Raw genomic sequence first — 21,187 nt, forward strand, 5'->3', positions numbered from 1 at the left:
CCCATTTTGGTGTCACTTACTAGAGTGAAAACAGATTAATTTCCGCCACAAATCCTCTGGTTTACAAAATCTTGAATTTCTAATTTCTCTCTGAAGGAAAAATAAATGTGAAATGTATGAATCCCTATAAATTGAAATGTGACTTATTGCTGACTTTATGCGTAGGGTAACAAATAGAAATGTGATGGGAAACAGTTACATCAATTTTTGGAGGGGCTCATGAGATTCGGTGAATTTCAGCTGTGTTTACTCACAAGCCTGTTCATAACCGCACAGTATAGTCTGTTCCCAGTTTTATTTGCTATTTACTGTGACTACAAGTAGACATCTAGAGTATTTTTGAAGCACTCGCTTGATTCAATCGAGGCAACAGATAGGATATTCTGTCACCGTTCTTCACACTCTATCTGCAGATATCATCGTAAAGCTTATGGTGACACAACCTCAAACTGTTAGAGCTGGATCGTAACATCCATAGTTCATATACTAAACACAATACTCACTGTATGAGTGGCAAATGCTATAGGACGTTATCGCGCCCGTAGTACTCAAGGTGCACTACTATTTAAATATTATATTATTATTTTTGGTAGTCAATCGTTGAAGGTGTTTTTGGATGGACACAGACTGATCATCACTACGATTCCGCTTCGTCAGACTAGCCATATTCCGAAACCCCACTTTACATTAAGCTGTTCATCAGGTCCGCATACTTTTTTCTCATATTTGTGTCTATCATATTTTCTTAGGATAAATAATTGAGATGGTTTCCCTTTGCCTTTCTCAACATGTTTTTAATCTGACAGTATCGGAAAACTTATTTCAGTTCTTCAGAATTTTATAAATAAAATATAAGTAATTTAATTCACAATGTAAGCAATCATATGAAATACCCTGCCCATTGGTGTAGGCTCTAGTATTATGTAGGATAATGGAATTTTTAAATTCAGTTCTCGATTCCTTCCGAACAGGGCGAGAAAGTAAGATTCATTTAAGTTTCGTTGATATTTTTTAAAATTACCATTTTATCTTCGATTCTTTTTTTTGCAATCGGTCAGCGTATAAAGTGGGTTAAAGGAAAATGGAGGAGGGGGAGAGGAATTCAAAGACGTCCCGCAATCCTCTCTCGCCCGCATACCTCCCTTTCAGATAAAGCAAAGAGCGCAAACGGGTGAGAAAATACAATAACAAAAGAGGGACGCGATACGCCCAGATGAGGGAGAGATGCAAAATGTGGGTGGGGCGAGGTTATGGGGGGAGGATGGCTTGGAAGAGGGTTAGTGGGGGGGGGGGAAGGAGACGGAAGGGAGGATGGATGGATGCCCTGGGTGTTGGTGCTGAGGATGGTGGTGTTGGCTTGTGTTCGATGTGAGTTTTCGAAGGTGGGAGGGCGTCAGGAGAGAGGACAAAGCGAGCTGAAAACAAGGGAAGTTCGAAAAAAATACCACCCAAGGAAAACAATGCGAGGATAATAAAATATAAACGGTAGGACTCGAAAACGGTTGGGGATATGGAGGAGTGGAGATGTAAATAAGAAAACTGGGGATTTTAATTTTTTTTTCAAGAAAAGGAAAAATATTTGCTCCCAACTGTGAGACACGAGAAACTGATATTTTCTTATCTGACAATGATCATTTTGCTAGAAATGTGCCATTACCTTTGATCTCTTGTTTTTTTTGCGTAAAGGTTTCCCAGGGGAACACATGCTTAGAGAGAGAGAACCTCTTAATTTCGGATTTGGCGCGATTCCACAAAACTGATGCCTCTTCGTTCCCAAGAGTCTCCTCTCGCAAGGCAAGGGGAATTAATGAGCATTTTCTAAAAAAAAAATCTTCTCTTTTTAATTTAGAAATTCCATTTTCGGGGAATTAGAGGAAACTGCCGTTCATTCTGTACAGTATTTTGACCTCTTAGGAAATCTCAGATTTTATTCTCATCACCAGAACGAGTGAGAGTAATGTTCACTCCCTAATGAAAAGATTTTCTGCAATTAAGGAATTTAGATCTCCAGACTGAGAATTCTCAGAAATAGGGAATTGTTAACATTAAGTGAAAGCTCACACTTGGATCAGAACCAGTAGTGGTGCTTGGTATGCGAGTAATTTAAGCTTTCCATTTTCCCTACGCTTTGCTGTTCATATAAATTTGAATTAGCTTTTTTTAAGGCGTAAATAAGTTGTTTCTCGCTAAGATTTGTTAGTAATTAAGAATAAGAAACACGGATTTACTTGCGTCTCTCTGTGAAGAAACTTATCAATGATTAAAGTCAGAAGAATGACTGGTAATATTTTGTCCTCGAAATCTTAGTGTGAAATGATGGATTTCAATCTAATGCCTATTTAATCATAGCCTTCGCGGATATTATTTTTGCTAAACTCTTTTTATTATCCATCAAAAATTTCTTTCCGATTGCTCTTCTACATTTCCAATTCAGTGCATCCGACGGCATCCCTCTTAAGAGTAATTAAGTCATTTAATGAAATAAATGTAGCGGCCAGCGTGCTACGGGTATTTCGTTATTGATTGTTTCGGCTGTGTTTACAATAACAGCTTTAAAATAATATTCTGTTTGATTATTTTACCGTTTAAATCGAATAACGGGAAGAATTAAAAGATCAATTGCCATTCTTTTTTTATAAAACCTTTAAGCGATTATCCAATCTCCCTCTATCAAGTTAAAAAAATTGGAAACGATTTTCGGGAATTCCCTTAATCTCATGCCTTGATTCCCCTAAGTTTTTGACTGTGTCCCTTTTTCATTCCCTTATCAAACTTCATTCCAATATCTTATATTCTTTCTACCCTTTCCATATCGCTACTTTTAATCTATTCTTCATCTCCTGACCCTTTGGTTCCGTTCCGATCCTTCAATTCCAATTCCACTCGCGGTAAGTGGCAATTCTAAGGTGATCCAATCTAATGAGAAACTTTTGTTATTTTTTCCGAAAGAAAATGCCATTTATTTTTCCATTTCCATAAATAGTCTACTCGTTTCCGTATTTTAAGCACGTTTTCTCAGTGTGTAAAGGAGCCCTACTCTCTTTTGTCCCACTAACCACAACTGCATTGCATTTCGGTTTCTTTCTGAACTCAACTTGTTCCTTAATTCAAAAAATATTCTACCTGTTTTAATTGACAATCGTGGCTCTCATTGAACTCTTTGGGTTAGTGTTATTGTAAGCCAATCGTACTTCTATGGAATGCCTTTGAAAAAAATATCATCTTCGTGTTATTAAAATAAGTGAGTACTTGAGGGATAAATCTGCGCATGACATTTTCTTCAGACTTATTAATAAAACCGGCTCATTTTGAGCCATAGCATTCACAAAATCCCGTCATTTTATTTTAGAGTGTGATATATTTATAAAATCTCAGCCCGACGATTTATGTTGAGTGTAGTGTTAGATAGATTCGTTTATTTAAGTTAAAGGTAAATTTTGACGAAATGGAATTTCTTTTACTGGTTACTATTGCAAGAGTGAGTTTCTTACGTCTAGTCAAGGTTTATCAAAATAGCTCATTGTAGTAATTTAAAGGCTTAAATGCGGATACCACCTTAATGAGAAATCTAAGCTGTAAATAATTCATTGGGTGTAAAACAATCGCTTTAAATTTTTATTAGTGTTTGTTTTCTTGGAGGACATCTTACTTGGACATTTATTTTTTGGTGCCTATTTGCGATGTGCTTCATTGCTCTCCTTATTGAGCATCGTTGCTCTTAAATTCCCTTGATATCTTTTTGCTCATTTTCTTTGATTGAAATAATACAAGAATCTGAACGATATAAATGAGACCCTCGCGATTTAGGTGGTGTAATCTCGAATGCATAGGTTGTTAATTATCTGGCTTTTTCGTCCAATTCCAATTATCCGGAGCACATTTTAGTTTGTTTGTTTTTTTGAGGAATCGGCCGTCACTGTATCAGGCATCACCCGGTTGCTTATGTGGGGAGAAAAACCACGACGTGTTATCTCGGAAACGGTCGATAAAGGAAGATATCTCACCAAAATTTTGTCAAATTTTCAAGCATTTTGATCTGTATGAAAGGCATTGTTTTTAGCTTGAATATTTTGATCAAAATCGACGGGCACATTGATATAGAAGGTGGGAGTAGGAGGAAGTGTACAGAAGGATACAAGAGGAAAAGACAGTATGGGGGGCACGGTAAAAGAAAGTTCCAAATCGATTGAGTGAACTTGGAGACATAGTGCATATATTAGGGAAACAGTAGAAATCAGAGCCTAACACAAAAGACCAAGAGACAAATAATTAGTCCAAGTAAAGAGGTATATCAAATGGAAGGCAAATCAGGTTGAGGGAAGACTGGGAGTTCTGCAGTCTATAAATCTCTCGATCAAAATACAGATGATCACCTTGGCACGTTGGTGTGTAATAGATTTTTGAAATTAATTCATGGTCACTGAGTTCATATGAGTTTCTAATTACAAAATAATTCCATCCGTTGGTCGAATAGCCTTCATGTCAATTCTATGTCATCAATTTAGGAACCCCTTAGTTTTCTGCCTTCGTGAGCAGTCGAATTAAAATCGTTATACTTTTATTTAAAAGGTCAGAGAACTTTGATTCAGAGTAGAGGGCTGATTTCTACAGCTGGCACGGCACTAATATTCTTCCCTGCATCTCGAATTCATCACCGATTCCCTCCTCATATTTAAACCCCCCGTTCACCTTCTTCGGATGCCCCAACGCCTTCCCTATAGATTTAAACTAATACTCCTCTGACCTTTGGCGTCGATGGTTCCGCGATCTTTTTCTCCGGAGGATTTTTCACTTGGCATCCGTAATCAAATATAGCGGCAGAAATTTAGCATCCGGTTTGGCATAAGCCTAATAAGGTTTGTGCATTGGTATAGTTACTGACCCGTTTGTGAAAGCTGTAAGTCTGAAGTCATTGTAATTTGCACATGCAAAGTCTGCTGATGGAAATAAATGTATCCACGCCTGTTCTTTTCCAACATTACAAACTTTTAAAAGTTTTATTCTCCATGCGATTGAGAGGACTTCTAAAGGTAGACGTGTAGCTTTGACAAACGGACCCCAGGTATTACATTGTTGCATAACAAGAATTTCAAATGGTATCAATTAATCGCAATCTTGAGTTTTCCAGGAGCAAGCCATGCTAATCAGGCTAATCAGGCTGATCGGATTTCGGGATTAAGTGTACCTCTGGTTTAGGAAGCTATCTATTTTTCGAATGGATGTATGCCCAATTGAACCAATTTAATCGTAGCGAATATAACTATTTACAAAACGCCGTGGTAAACAGATTGCTGTAAAAATTGCGGCAGTTGCCCCTTCACTTATGCAACTACTATTATAGAGGATATATAATTGAGGCTATATCAGTATATTCCTGGGCACTGGATTCAAAAGAGCCATTATAAGCGGACAATGTCAGAGGATCGATGTTATACCAAAATTAATCGCTGAAAAATTTGAACACCATGACTTCGAAAATGGAAAAAAATTGGGCTCGTCCGGGATTTGAACCCGGGACCTCTCGCACCCTAAGCGAGAATCATACCCCTAGACCAACGAGCCACAGGTTGTAGTGAGGTATTTTATATTATTGGACCGGAGCATTCTACCTTGGCTTTCTCTCGATCCGCTTTCACGAGAAAAAACCTCGATCTTCACATACGTGAAACCGTAAGTAGAAGTCACCGACCAGGCTTTCCTTTAAAATTTTAAGAAAGACCAATATAGCCTCGAGTAAACGTATGGGTTTAAAAATTAATTAGTGTGGTGATGCTCTGTGGGCTTTTGTTAAGACTAGCGGCGTATCAAAAATTTCTTTGAAAACCTTGAGTGCTCTCATTAAGATATCGAGATGGTCACATTATGAATTCATTATCCGAATTTCTCTTGAATTATAATATTTTTGCCGATTGTTTTTCACATGGCAAGAATTAAATCTCCATTTTTTGGTCATGAACGAAGTGTCTAAAATACATTCAAAATTCATGATATGGATACTTACATATGTCGTCACTGAATATTTCATGATTGCCCGATTGTAGTATGTTTTGTTATTTCAAAGCCATTATCAATTTTTAGTCCCCACTTTCTTCTCAGTATTTGTTAAATATTAACTAATATGATCTTGCAGACTTTTCCTTATTTTCATACCATTGCCAAATACGGATTATTTTAAACGAATATAAATTCCATCCTTAAGTAGTTAATTTGCTTCTAAGAATTAATGTTATGCAAAATGTGCATGTTTTTTGTTTTCATTGCAGCAAAAATGTTTCGGATGCCACTTTATTTTGAAGAACGTGAACCGAAAAATAATTAACATAATACATATGTGGACGTAAATATTAGTTTGTCTTCATGTATGAGTTTTCGCTCGATAATCGCGAAAGGTGAATATTTTACCCAGGCTTACGAATTAAACTGTATTCTTTAGATAATAAGCAATCAATTGATGATATGAATTTAATTGAAAAGACATATTAGTTGATTATTTAAGTAAGCAAATGAAATTTTCCCTAATAATATTTTTCGTGCTTTAAATTTAACTCTAAAATATCTTTTATAAAAACTTGACCCATGTACACTGAAATCCGAAGTTATGAAAACTACTACGGAACGCGACGGTCAAGGTTTCCTAGCAATACGTTTTAACTCATGAAAAAGTGCTTAAGAGAAGTTTGGGAGGATGAATTTCATCTTTCAACCTGCGTTTCCACCGTTTGCCTAGCTGGGCTGTCATTAAAGGGGATTTAATCTTCCGAGGTAGGAAACGCCGTCCAGCGACCGGCAGCCCTTGTGAGTAGTGACATCGCCGTGACGTCAAAAAAAGTATAATGCAGAGAGTATTTCCCCGTTAAATCAAAATATCCAGTCTTTTTTGTGACCAGAGGTCTTTACTTAGAGTTATTAATGATAGTTGTCGGGAGATATCCAAAGGATGCACAAAAGTCGGATAGATAGCCCGTTGAAGCTTCTTGAAGACTGTTATAGCTGGGATGTCAGGCCAGGGAAAGGATAGTAATATTGGTCGGAATAAAGGTAGATAGGATGTATGCAAAATTATGGGAGGGCTGAATGTAGTGTGTGGAATCAGGTTACGTCTTGTAAGGCGCGGCTCGGATATAAAGGGGTTTAAATCAACCCAAAGTCTACCTTAAACGGTAGACTACCAAATAATAATGTTGCAGGAGTCCTAACAGTTCAACTATTTAGTAAGGGTTTTGGAAGAGAATGGGTAGCGGAGGAGGGACATCAGTAAGAGAAATGCGTGAGGTAAAGAAGCGCCTCCATAGAGGCGGGAGTTAGCGGCGGGCACCTTAGATTAGACGCAGAGATGGAAATAAAAGACCAGTAAAAACTTTAATATGAACGTTGTTTTGCATGTTTTACATCAAAACTTGGTGGTTGCGGAAATAGGATAAGCGTAGATTGGAGCCTTTTATGACCTGGGTCTGGAAAATGATGAAAAATATGTAATATACTAAAACGAAAACCAACTTCAACCAAGTTTCTAGGCATAGTAGGGGAAGAGAGAAGATTGTTGGAGAAAATCGAAGAAGATAGGGCAAGTGTATGTGAGAGGTATTGAGAGGTAATTAGGTTCTGGAAGTGGTAATGGACGAGAGATGCTAGGAAAGGGAGGAGAAGGTAGGAAAATAATTGGCATTTAGGGTGGAATCAAAGGGAGTCGAATGTGGACTATATAATGAGCTACTGTAATATACTTATATTGTGGGGTTTAAGGATATTTTTTTCATGTTAGTTCGGTATTACGAGCCCAGTAGATTCTGGCTTCTAGGATCCATCAAAACCCTAACTTAACCCGGTAGACCAATGGTAATAATGTTACGGTCGGTATACGCAGAAGAGAGTTGAAGTTGAGCCAGTTTGTTTATTGCCTGTCTGTTCTACTTCGCGGTGAATAACACCCGTCATTTATAAGAACAATATGCATTATTATTTATTTATCCTACTTGTATTATCCTCAAAAGATGTTTATCTTCAGTAACTGAGAAAATGTTGGTTCCTCATGTGAGAATATTTCCAGTGCCAAGGGAAAAGAAAAAGACATTGTAAATTCCCCTCCATTATTATTTGGTGTGACCTAAGTTTTCTCACCTCAAATACTGAAGCTGATATATCTGGCTTGAGCAAGTGGAATGTAATATTTGTTATTCATGATTTTCCCTTTATTTTCTCTCCAGTGATCTTGACACCGAGAACATTTTCTCGGTTGAGTATGAAGAACATGAAGGGGAATGTTAAGATATTATTGCTAGTCAAAACGAAATTTCAACAAAACTCTTCCTGCTCAAATTCTTGCAAAATTCTGATGTCATTCCTTAATTATAAACAGGATTCTTTTTCTACATTGAAAAATAGTGTTTGTATAGAGGCTCAAGGTATCATCAAAAAATATCATCAGTATAAACTTGTCAGAGTTTTGTTTAAAAGGAATACGACAAGGCCGACGGATTCCAAGGCTAAATTGTGTTGTAGAAGATTTATTTAGTCATTTCGACGACTCAGATTTGGTATTACGTTGGAGTTTAATTACTTCCACCGTCTATTAAGGATGTTTTATGCCATGCTACTTGATCGGATCGTCGTTTAATGTATCTGAACAGTCGCATTTCAGTTAGAAGAAGTCATCATTTGCATGAGTACAGGTTATATTTGTAAAACGATCTACATGAATCCGGGACAAGGTAATGAGATGAGTAAAGTGTAAGTCGCTTTCTCGGCTTTTAATGAAAAATATTTCGAGCTGTGGGAGTCATTTTTTTCCGTTTAAAGTTACCGTGAAATATCTTTCTACCTTGGCACTGTAATCGCTAAATTATTTAAAATATTGCATTCATGATAAATATCTCTGTGGCTGTAGCCAAAACTTCAGTCTAAGGTTTCATTAATAATAAGCAATCGGCTGAAGGCTGAATTGAAATTAGGGTCGTAAAAGGCCAAGGAGTCAGTTGACTTAATATTTTTACTTTAATAAACCTCTGACTAGAAGCATTTTTATTCATAGTAATTAACGCGGCTATTCCTGGACTAATTGATGGAATAATGCTCGCGGAAGTAAATAAGTATGTTCTTGTAGTCACAGAGGTAATGAAGGTGCGGAACACAAAATAAGGGCACAATATTGTATTTTTGAATATTTCGATGGCACAGACACCTTTATCATCGGAAGGGAGAGAAGGTGCCGGGTCAGAGGGGAGGGCAGGTGTAGCAGAAGAGCGTTCCATGGGGTGTTCGAGGGTCGAGCGCTAATACGGAAAGATGAGGGATCACCCTAGGGGGCAAGGCTCGAGTCAAGTTCATGTGATGATTCTAGGAACCAATGCGCGTCGCCTCAATTGTTTTGAGCTGCAGTGGTGCATCTTAGAGAGAGGCGGTAATTTGTGCATGGAAAGAGTCAGTGAAGGAGTTATTATGGGGAGAAGCGTGTTGGGGAATTGGAAGACAGCCTTCTGCGAAGGAAGGCTTTTAGGAGGCAGATGAATTATTTAGGCGGATATTGAGGGTTCTGATTCATTATCTAATGTGTTAGGAGGGATGACGTTTGCAATTTAGTTGGTAAATTATATTACCGGATATGCATGAGGGAGTGGAGTGGGATGGAAATGAATTTGTGAGTTGTGAAAGGGAGGAAAGTTGGGGTTGAAATGGGACAGGTTGCGAATGTCGGTCAATTGCAAGGTGATAGTGTGGCGAGGTGAGGAGTGTATACAAATATTGTTTCCAATCCAATAAACTTGATGGGCATGCACAATGATTACACAGAATCTTTGTAATTTCAGGATCCCGCATCTTAATGAACTTCTAAAATATATCATTGGCATGGCCTTTGGACTCGTTACATAAATCCGTTGAAGAATCATATGAATTTAAACGATTTTTTGTTTCGACAACAAATAGCTTTGGATATGAGTGTTGAAAGAACTATTAACATTCATCAATGACATTTTATGTCAAGGTCCGGACTTTTTATAAAATTTCACCGGGTGTCCTACCGCTGCAAGTTGTAGACTGAAACCAATCAGTACCACACGTTAGGCTCACTCTTCGCTGATTTCAAAATTACAGATTTGAAAAGTGTTAAGTAATTTTATAAAATTTGCCAACTTTATGGTTGAAATGTTTTTTGTTTCGGTGATAGTTAATCACAAAAATTAAAAATATAACTTTTTCGTTCATTTTAATCATAAAAATGAAAATTATTTCAAAATAGTTCAGTTTATATCGTGGGGACATTTAAGAAAAAAACTGTTCCATCAGGTATTTTTATTTTCATTTGCCGTTCATTACAGAACCCGTTCATAAATTTGCCATTAAAGTGACATTTTCTGCATAAATTACTTTTGAACTCTTTAGGTGGATCACATGTAAATATGATACGAATAAAATATGCGCGTCATCGTAAAATTGTGGTTTACTGCATAAAATTGGTGATTTCAGTGATTGACCACCTTAAAAGTAATAATGTGCCTTTTCATTTTGGGGTGTAATAAAAATACTATTTTCGGAAAGTAAATTGGTCAGTCACAACACAATGTCTGGAAAAAACATCCAGCGAAAAACCATAGCAAACACTGGGATATTTCTTCATGAAAAAATCGCGCATATTTCCTACCCCGAGACTCGTTCACCGTTCTTGAGCAGGTGTTTCTCTCTCTACTTGAAAATCTTCCTATGAAGAAAATGCAAACTTTAAATATTTCGCGGAATGCCTCGTCAGCGTGCATGCGGTAATGGTGTAATACAGGTATTGCCGCAGTGTCCGTCGTGGTCAGCGTGCCGTAACGGTTTTCGTCCGTTGACGGACGGACGCTCGTCGTGTGCCAGGTCGCCAGGACAGGTTGTCTCGTGGCATTTGAAGAATGCTTGCACCGCGGGGATGAGGTGAGAGAGAGGAAGAGAGAGCGAGCGGGTTGACGGCTTGCTCACAGCGGTTGCTTGAGGTTTGGGGGCGGGGCCGGGAGGGATGGGATAGAGAATGAGGGGAGAATTGTGGAAGAGGGGAGGTGGTCTACAGTGGAATGGGTGGAGAGGCGATTCCGTCGTCGAAACCGCGGACGTGGGAGATATCCCGTGCACTCGTGGAAGGACTGCGCGCGCACCTCCGTCCAAGTGGAAACTTTCTCTATACGTATCGCGTTCAAGGCAATATCTTTTAACACTTCATCTCCGAATGTTGACAGCCGGCTCGTTGGTCTAGGGGTATGATTCTCGCTTAGGGTGCGAGAGGTCCCGGGTTCAAATCCCGGACGAGCCCAATTTTTTTATTCCTCGAAAAATTTGTTTAATTTTTTCATCGTAGAATCATCGAAATTGTTGGTCCTTTTTTTGCGAATGAAAGAGTACTTTAATGTCTTTGCGAATGTGTGATGGTTGTAAATTTTACCCATCCCTACTTTGTATGAGTTGGCAAAAACTTTTCTTGACACCCAGCACGTTGCTGTGAGATGTAGATGAGCCAAGCGAATGTCAAATTTACGATATTAGTGGTTAAGTCCTTGGTTGAATTAAAAAATAAGGACAAATATAGTTCAATGTCCGTTTTTTTCCACCTATTCTCCCTACGTGATCCACTAGGAAGCATGGCCTTTGCCTCAATAAGAATTGTAGAATTACTAACTTCTTAATTTCATAACGTTATTAAAGATTCATCTGTTTAGGAAACGTGTTTCTTATTTTGAAGAGTCTAGCATGCGTTCCTCGATGATTGTTTTGCACTGAGGCCTGTATAATAGTTAGTGAGCTCGCGTTTTCTTGAAAAGACATGTCTGTTCATAAAAAGTATCTTTCTTTTGCACATGTGTAAATTAGTTTCTAGGCGTGTCTGCTGGATAAGCGTTTCGTTAAGAAAGAAAAAAAGAAGCAGTTTGTTTCCTCAGAACTCTGGTCTCGCGACGTAATTAAATTAATGCAGTCAACTGATTACATGTGTCATAAAATTTGGCCCGAGGATAGAAAAACTATCATTTAAAAACAGTTCCTCTTTCCGAGCATCTAATTGCTTGATATCAGCTGAAGGTTATTCATACATAAAAGAAGCAACATTTAGGAAAAAGAACGATTTGGATTCAGGGAGAAGGCAGAAACTTCAGAAGACATTCTCTATCCCAAGGTACCAGTAGAAATAAATACATCTATGGTGTGTGCATTAGTATACTTTCAATGGTCTTTCGATTCGTAGAATTGAATATTGGTTTTAAATTAAAAAAATACATTAATGGGTACTGCTGAAAATAATCCTCCTACTGTATTACAACTACTCGTGCTTCTCCGCAATACCAATCAAATGTGCCAGAAAAAAGTTCGATGCATTAAAGTACTTAAAGGAATAGGCATCTAAGAAATTAAGATGGATGGGTATGTAACTGATTCACCTTGTTTGGCTGATGAAATCGGAGAGCTAGCGGATAATGCGCTATTTGAATGGCTTAATCTTTCTCCTGCTCTAATGAATCATTTAAGGAGAAAAATATGGAATCGATAGAGAGAAACATAAAATCTTATGATGCAGGATATAATCTGAGAGAAAATTTGATGAGGCACCTGATGAGAGAAAATAGAACAACAGGTATAGCTCACCTATCTCCTAAGAATTGGTGGAAGAATCCGGTTGGACGTAAATGTAGAGTTCATACTTGATCGACTAACAACTAGCCACGACATGATACATTCATGCAGACTGTGTGGTATTTTGTGGATCGGAGACAGGGACCAGTAAAAATAGCCTTCGGATGCTGGTGCTTAAGGAAGATGCTGGAAATTAAATGGATAGATAAAAAGGAACAGGAATGAAAAGGTACAAAGAAAAATATGGTACAATGGTCAATCCAAGCATTAATAAACAGAGATGAAGGAACAGATTGGACGCCCAGCATGATACAGAGCTAGATTATTATGACGATAATTGAAGGAAAAATATTGATGACTCATGGAGAAAAGCTAGAGGAAAACCGTCGACCAGACAAAGAGAAATGTGAGGTGGTAGACCTGTCACGAATAAAAACAATATTAATGAATAGAGAAAAATCGTCTAAAGCATTACATAAAACAATTTTCCGATTTAAAAACTAATGAGTGTGTCCTAAAATCTCGCTTTTTTATCGGGCGATGCATCAGAATGCACCAGAATATTTCCCCAGAAATGCTAAATAGGTTCTAGACGTAAATCATTGTGCTATTATTCCGATATTACCGACCATGGATTTAATATTTTTCTGCACAGTTGATTGGGAGGGGTCTATAGATGAATCTACTTATCCTTTTGAAATCAATGGTAAGAAATATATATATGATACATCACCTTTGTTGGTGAATGACGGTTAATTTAACTCGGTTATTTGCAGCGATTAATGTGTTGGACCAAAATCATCAAGTGTCGATTTTCAATCTTTCCAGAATACAGCTCTTGTGGAGCCCATTTCTATCGATTGTTTTCTGCTCCCGATATTCCATTTAAATCCAATAAAGAATCTCCAAAAGGCTTTACATTTTGATGAATGCAAATCCCCATTCTTTACGCTTTCCGAATAGACACGTGGGAATAAAATTCCACTCGTTTCCTTTCGCAAGCGATCTCCTCCTCCCCGCCCCCTCCCCTTCTCTCTTTCCCACTCCAACCCTTGTATCGCGGAGGCATATTGATAGTGATTGGGGGGATTTGGAACGCGAGAGGAGAAGAGAACGGAACGGTCCGGGTAGGTTTTTTTTTAAGGGAAAGGAGGCGGCAAGATGGAAATGGAGAGAATCTTGCATGAGTTCCACTTTGTACGGAATGGGGTATGGCATAAAACCAACATATTTCGAAAGGTATTCGTACAAAAGTGCCCTGGCGTGCGTCCGTTTTAGTTTCCGAACAGACTGCTGCCCCCCTTTGAACGCGGAGGTCTCCTCCCCGAAAACTCTTTCCGCAGTCCAGGAAAACGTAATTTCCGGTCTTATTTTTGCAGACTCGACTGCCAGCCAGCACGGTCGCCCTTTATCAACTACCCCTCACCCCATGGCTCCTCTCCCTCTTTTCCCTTTCCGCACCTAGTCCTTTCCGTCTCGGCATTTCTAGACCTTCCGCTCTCGTGCGCCCTCCTCCCCACCTCGTCTCATATAAGGCCTCCTCCACTCCCTTCCCCCTTCACCTCTTTACTTCCTCTTCAATTGTCCCTCCAATCCGTTCGTTTTTAGAATTCTTAAAAAAAATCTTTACGTTTTCCCACACCGATGTTCGCACATTCTTTAACTGGTACGTTTTGCATAAGCGGACCTGCTGTGGCGCGTTAATTTTTTATTATTATCATCATTTTCCGAAGATCAGCTCGTTCTGCGGATATAAAAATGTTCCTTGTTTTTTCTCCCACGATTTATGTTCCCGTGACCCAGTTTGACCGGTTATTTCATTCGTCTTCTGTTTTCTGATCGCCGAGTCGAAGCTCCCTCTCCTCTGCTCTCGTCGTCATTCCCTCTCTTCAGCCCTCTCTCCTCCATCCCCGATTCAGTTTCTGTCTTCTTTCGCTCTTTATCTCTCACTCAAACTCTCCCATCTCGATTTCATCCTTCCGACATGGCACGTACGTAGTGCTCACTCACTCGCTTTTTTACTGAGTGGCATGGCAGGGCTGTGTGTGTGAGTGTGAAAGAGAGAGAGAAAAATTGGGAGTTCTCACTTAAATGATTTTTCGATTCTTTGTCGCGCGATTCGACTTCGACGTGGTGTCCGTCTGCCGAGGTCACCATCGCCGCCTGGCTCCACTACCTGCGTACCTGCCATCAATCCGACCGGTTTTTCCCCTCTCTCTAACTTTTAGGCGCCATCATTCAAAACGGGGCAGTTTACATTGGTCATCACCCTGATTGGCAGCTCAGGGTGGTCGTTTTCTCTCTCTCTCTCCCGCGAGTTCTAGAATACCCCTTGCCCTTTCTGTCGCCTCTTGTGTTCTTATTCACATAGATGAATCTTTTTCTTCCCGTGTGCATTTCGTCATCTTTGGCCATTCGTTCCATTATTGTATTAGAAATAAAAGTAAAATAATTCATTTTTGTTCGAGATTCTAGGTTCATGATTCGATTTTCAGTCGGCTTTTTCCGGTGACGTGCAGTTAGTTCTTTTATTTCCAATGACTCGGTTGCAATCACGAACTGAAATGTGTTCATGAAAACCATTTCGCGGAAGCTTACACAAAAATTTAGCAGGACTAGTAGTAATTATGGGTATGGACGACCATTATGATGTCATTTGCTCCTATACTAAAAATCAGCGTCAACAGTAGTCTACTCTTGGCGAAATGGACCAAAGGGCCCCCTCAATTTAACATCGAGTTCGACGAATTGTGTACACCATTTGAAGTGATCTCAAAATTGCACCCCAAGTGAGGATTTGGACGCCATTGAAAAATCTGTCAAAACACCCCAGGCTCTCGGGGACGGAAGTCAATGCACAAGCCACTGAACCAACTTCATCCCATTCTTTATTTGTTTCTAAATTTTGTAAGCATGAGGTTATTTTCATTTTCTGTATCGAAGAAGTATGAATTTATCGTACCCGTCGGATCACACACGTGTCCGTAACGGAGATGAAGGCATAGGAAAAGTGTTCTACATGTTGGCTATAAATTTGATTGATAAGATACTGTAAATTTAAAGAATTTTGTTTGGCATGAAGGTATCAACTAATAGAAAAACAGTAGCAAAAGGGAAAAATTTATCTGTGGTACCACAGAAAATATTCTTTCCCCAAATTTGACTGGATAATTTTGGGAATCATAAAAGTGGTTTGAATATGACGTCAACCAATATATCATTCCATTAGCACATGGAGTATGCTATTAGGATTGGCGATTTACTTATTGCCTGTTCTTTGGCACCATTCATAATAAAGCTTGCATTATATTTCTTTTGTGCAGTTAGCATTTCTGTTGATCTTTGGTTCAAATTTTGTTTAATTGAAATGTTAATATTGCGATTTCTTTTGCACTCTAAAGCCGTTGCTGGTTGAGGAGCATCCTTCTTTACTCTATATGAACTCCTGACATACTATATATCCACGTTTATTTAAATGATAGCTCTCGGTTTTGCATAAAAAAACCGGTTTTTGAGGTATTTTTGTCTAGAAAGATTCCAGTTATCGGGTTGTTTATTTATATCTTTCAAAGTTCTTTCGCTATTGAATCGTTTCTTTTCGAAGAATGATTATTCTGAGATATTGACCGCGTTAAATATTGCTCAATGTTCCTCTTCGGGTCGATCGCTGCGGACAAAGACTAATTTTAGGATATGTTTAATGAGATTCGCCCTCTGTGACCGCTTTTTTCCGCGCTTTCTTGATATTCTCTTCCACCACTCATTAGTATATTAGTCAAAATAGTCATCTTCGACTAGCATAAAAGTTTACTATGGAAGACTGTGGGACTAGAACTTTGGAAAAAGGGTAACTTTCATTTTATCTTCCCATTGAATACGTATACGAGTATTAATTATTAATAATGCACATTCAATGAAAATCTAATTATACACCCTCTAAATTTTATTTAAAACATATTTATTGTCTTAAAATCAGTAAGTTTTAGAGTATAATTAGCGTCGAAATATGGTATAATTATGCCAGTAGGGCAAATGATTACTTAGGGGATGATCAGTTTGGGTTTAGGAAGGGGAGAGGTACGCGTGATGCCATTGCAGTAATGAGGTTATTAATCGAGAGGAATATAGAACACAACCAGGAGGTATTTGCCTGTTTCGTAGATTTCGAAAAAGCGTTTGATAGAGTGAATTGGGAAAAACTAATGAGTATATTGCAGAAAATAGGAATAGATTGGAGGGAAAGGAGGCTAATCCGCAACCTGTACATGTCTCAGACTGCTCAGGTGCGGGTGGGAAACGGGGAGTCAGGATGGGCAGTGTTAGGAAGGGGTGTAAGGCAGGGTTGCCCATTATCACCGTTGCTGTTCAACCTGTATGCAGAGGAAATGATCAAAGAGGCATGGGAAGAACTAGAGGTAGGAATGAAAGTGGGCGGGGAATTCGTAAAATCAGTTAGGTTTGCTGATGACCAAGCTTTAGTTTGTCAGTCAGCCAAGGGGCTGCAAGCATTGCTGAGTGAATTGGAAATTCAGTGCGACAGGTATGGGATGAGAATCAACATTAATAAAACAAAGGTTATGCGATTTTCTAGAAAGAAAAAGGGCAAGCTTAACATTAAAATAGGAGGGCAAAAACTAGAGCAGGTAGAACAGTTTACGTATCTCGGTAGTGTTTTGGACCAACACGGTCAAAGTAGTAGGGACGTAAGGAGAAGAATTGCGCTAGGCAAAGAGGCTTTCACGAGGAGGAGGGAGTTGATGACGGGGACTTTGAGTAAGGATGTTAAGAAAAGACTCGTAAAAACTTTGATATGGAGCGTAGCTATGTACGGCGCGGAAACGTGGTCATTGAAGCAGGAGGATAGACGTAGACTGGAGGCTTTTGAAATGTGGGTGTGGAGAAGAATGGAGAAGGTGAAATGGACAGAGAAGAAAACAAATGAGGAAGTACTTGGTATGGTGGGCGAAGAGAGGGGTTTGTTGGGAACAATCCTATGGAGGCAGGAAAAGTGGATGAAGGGGGTGTTGACCGGCAGTGGGATGTTGAAGACTGTGATAGAGGGTAGAATGTTGGGCAAAAGAGGAAAGGGAAGGAACAGGATAGGGATGTTGGACGGGATGAAGGGAGGAAGAAAGTACTCAGAGATGAAGAGGGACCTGATATAGAGTAGGATGATGGATTTTGTGTTTTGTTAGGAGTAATAAAATATCTGTTTGGTGGTTAGTTGTGTCCATCCAAAAACCTACCTTAACCGGTAGATTACCTTAAAAAAAAATGCCATTATATTGGTATAAATTTTAATTTAGTTTAAGAATATAATTTTAAGCTCAAATAGACGCAAATACTTTGACATGATTCGAGAAATTTAAACGGAAATAATTAGTTTTTGTGCCATTTGTAGTAATTGTAAAAAAATAAATATCTCTGTGTCTAAAGCGACACGGTTTTTATTTCGAGAAATACCAGAAGTGCACTAAGGTATCATTAATTTCTCGTTCTCTTCTATATAATACACTTAGATTCTGTGCCATAAGATATTTTAGTGCTTCCATAAACTACAGTGGAATAAAATATTGATTTTAAAAGAGTTATGTTCGAATACGGCTGCGTCTCGCATGAGTGCTCATTCCAGATAGTTCATCGTAAAATTTGTCTTTTGGTATTGCTCGTCATTGTAATCAATGTAAACTCGAATTCCTCCTGATATGGTATGAATCCAATTTCCTCAAAAAATTAATGGAAGCATGGGAACAAATGAGATATGAAATCACATGACCGTTATCTAGATTTCCTCGTCTTTTATTTTTCACCGATGTTTTGCCATTCTTTGCTTAAAAGTTGTTCAATTTTTCCCATTTCCCTCATAAATATGATAATGCCAGCTCAGTGTGCGCTGATCTATATACACTTCTGTTCCAATCTATGCAATTCACTTTCATTTTGCAATGCATGCATTCCACTAATATGCATGTATTTTTTTTTGCTTCCCGCTGACCATATTTTTGCTGTTCCCTACACCTATACCACTCCCGTCATCCCCTTTGGAAAAAAATGCTCCCCCCCGAAATTCTGTTTCGTTTCCAAAGGCTCAATATCCCATTTCAATTCTTCCCAATCACTATAAAAGTTTTGTGAGGTGGCGTAAGCGGTCGGAATAACGGCGAAGGGGTATCGAAATTTATTATATCCCCCGTAATCTACTGTGCTGAATTCTTGGTGTCACAGAAGGTAATGCAATGCATATATGGGTACAGAAGAGTATAGTGTTTCAGTGGTGCAACCACCTTCGGGGAGTTATTGTTAAGTGCAACCTTTTGTTCAAGGAAGAGAGTGCGTCATTGTGCTAGCGCTTACATTTTCTTTGTAAAATTCAATTATTAGCCCGACGTATTTTTTGACACTTTAATGTAATCTTAAGGACCTGAAGATTACATTAGGTATCGGAACCTAGGTTATATTGGCAAAGTAATTGTCAAAACGCTTGTAATTTCCCCTAACATTTTTGATACAACCCAGCTTTCCACTCCTTGGGCTTTTTTCAGACCTGAATATGGTACAAATTTAACGTATTTATTTTCCGAAAATGGAATTATTTCACGACGTGAAACCTGCCACTGTACGACTAGGTCGGATTGATAAAAATCACTTTTATGTGGATTCCACAAAGTTTTTCATTTCATTCTTGATAGATAACTTTCAAAAAAAGCTTGAAACTGCTTCCTTCGTCCAATTCTTATTCTATCTCCGAAAAAGGTTGCTCTGTCACCTAAAATTTCGTAAAAACGGCGTGTCATATTTGTATGTTCCTATAATTCTAGTGTGTCTACTATGTAACATAAAATATATTTTTCATACCTATAAAAATACACAAACACTCGTGCATGGTTGTATATACGCTGGTAGATAATTACATTTCTGTGTTTACATGTGTGTGTGTTTGTATGCATTGGTCTGTAATGTACCTGTAGTACATTCACTCAGAAAACCAACTGCATACGCGTACGTTTGTGTGTGTGTGTGTGTGATCTTTTTTTATTTTCCCTTTCTCCCACGCTGCTCCGAGTTCATTCTATTGAAAAAATATTTGGTTCATGTTTTTGCCGTCTAAATTTTTTGAATGAGAGAGAGAGAGGGGAGGGAGGGGAAGTGGGAGGGGAAGTGGGAGGAGTGGGGTGGGGGGGGGGAGACAAACCGCGGAGACATAACAATCGCGGGTCGTTCAAGGCCGCGTCCCCACACACAACATATACACACGCGGGCGCGGCTCGTTTGCCCCTCTCGCCTCCCTTACCGCGCCCCGTCCTCCAAACCCCGCCCTCCCCCCGCTCCCCGTTATCCTCCTCTCGATGCCGCACGGATCCAGTCGTCTATATTTCCACCGGTGGACTCTCTCCTCTCTGAAACCCGACGTCTCTCCTACGCTCCGCCGCGCCTCCCGACCCCTTTCCTCCTCTCCCACACCCAGAGAGCCCGGCGCCGCTCCTCCACACTCCCCATCCCTCCCGTCCCGTTGCCAATCACCCCCTCATGTCCCGGCGCCCTTCTCCACGGGGCCTAGCGCGCGGCGGTCGCGAAATTTCCATATTCCTGTAATCTTCCAGTTTTGTCCACCGGACCCGTTCACGCTATTTTTTTCCTCTTCCTCCCATCGTTATATTTTTTTCCCTTCCACTTTTCCAATCATTTCGTGCTTTCTCTCCCTTCAGCTTCCCTCTCTCTCTCTTACCTCCATTCCCCTCCCCTTAGACCTACCACCGACGCTCCTATGCGAGCCATCTCTCCCATTTCCCCTCGCCACGCCCCACAGCAACCCGCTGCCCCTTTCTCCACATCCTCGCCGACCCTCGACCGCCTACTCCCCAGCGTCCTCTCCCCCCTCCCCATTTCCCCCACTCCCATAGGTTGCCTTTCATTTCATTCGCCCATTGTGATTCTCTCGTTCCGATTTTCCAATCTCGAGTCATCATCGTTTTCCATTAGTTTAGTATGTTGTTCAATCCCTTTTTCTCTCTTTCTCTCGCCGCTCAGTTCGCACTTCCTCTCATGCTTTCGCGAGATTGCGTTTTTTTTCTTCCTAGTTCCCGTCTTTGTCTCCGATGCACTTGTGCGGTTCACACTGACGCGGATATGCACAGACAAACGAATGTACGTTAAGGTATGCGAGCACATGGCATAGATTTACACGTTCCTCATCCAACATTCAAGAGAATTACAGGTATAAAAAAAGGTTCGTTTGTGTGCATGCTAGTTCCCTATCGGCAGTGTGACCGATACATTTGCTCCTTGATGAGGAACTATTAGCAGTAAGGGCGTACAAAGAGGACCAAAGAATCCCTTTCCTACAGGAGAATTCTTACCTCAGCATGAAGAATTCTTATGCAGTTTCTTCTGTGAAATATGCAGCTCCTTATGCAAATTCTGTTTTATGTAGACACTCTTCCTTGAGGTACATTAGTAAAAACTCATTTTGCGTCAGCTATCACGTTTTGAGACTATCCTTCACGAAGTTAATGTGTGTGTGTATATATATATATATTGCTGTTCAATCTATTATATATATATATATATATATATATATATATATACATTATATTCATAT

The 21,187-nt window shown here is 39.4% G+C and overlaps 1 protein-coding gene and 2 non-coding genes across 3 annotated transcripts in view; 2 read left to right on the top strand and 1 right to left on the bottom strand.

The window, feature by feature from the left end:
* Camta (Calmodulin-binding transcription activator) overlaps positions 1 to 21,187 on the top strand; it is a 1,815,113-nt gene that overhangs the window by 279,181 nt on the left and 1,514,745 nt on the right. The window lies entirely within an intron of this gene.
* On the bottom strand, positions 5,491 to 5,562 carry TRNAP-AGG (transfer RNA proline (anticodon AGG)). Its single transcript has one exon. It is a non-coding gene; the product is annotated as a tRNA-Pro (tRNA).
* On the top strand, positions 11,207 to 11,278 carry TRNAP-AGG (transfer RNA proline (anticodon AGG)). The gene has a single exon. It is a non-coding gene; the product is annotated as a tRNA-Pro (tRNA).

This window comes from Hetaerina americana, unplaced genomic scaffold (assembly GCF_022747635.1).
Source record: "Hetaerina americana unplaced genomic scaffold, ioHetAmer1.1.p SCAF_4, whole genome shotgun sequence".
In the NCBI taxonomy this organism is placed as follows: Eukaryota; Metazoa; Arthropoda; class Insecta; order Odonata; family Calopterygidae; genus Hetaerina; species Hetaerina americana.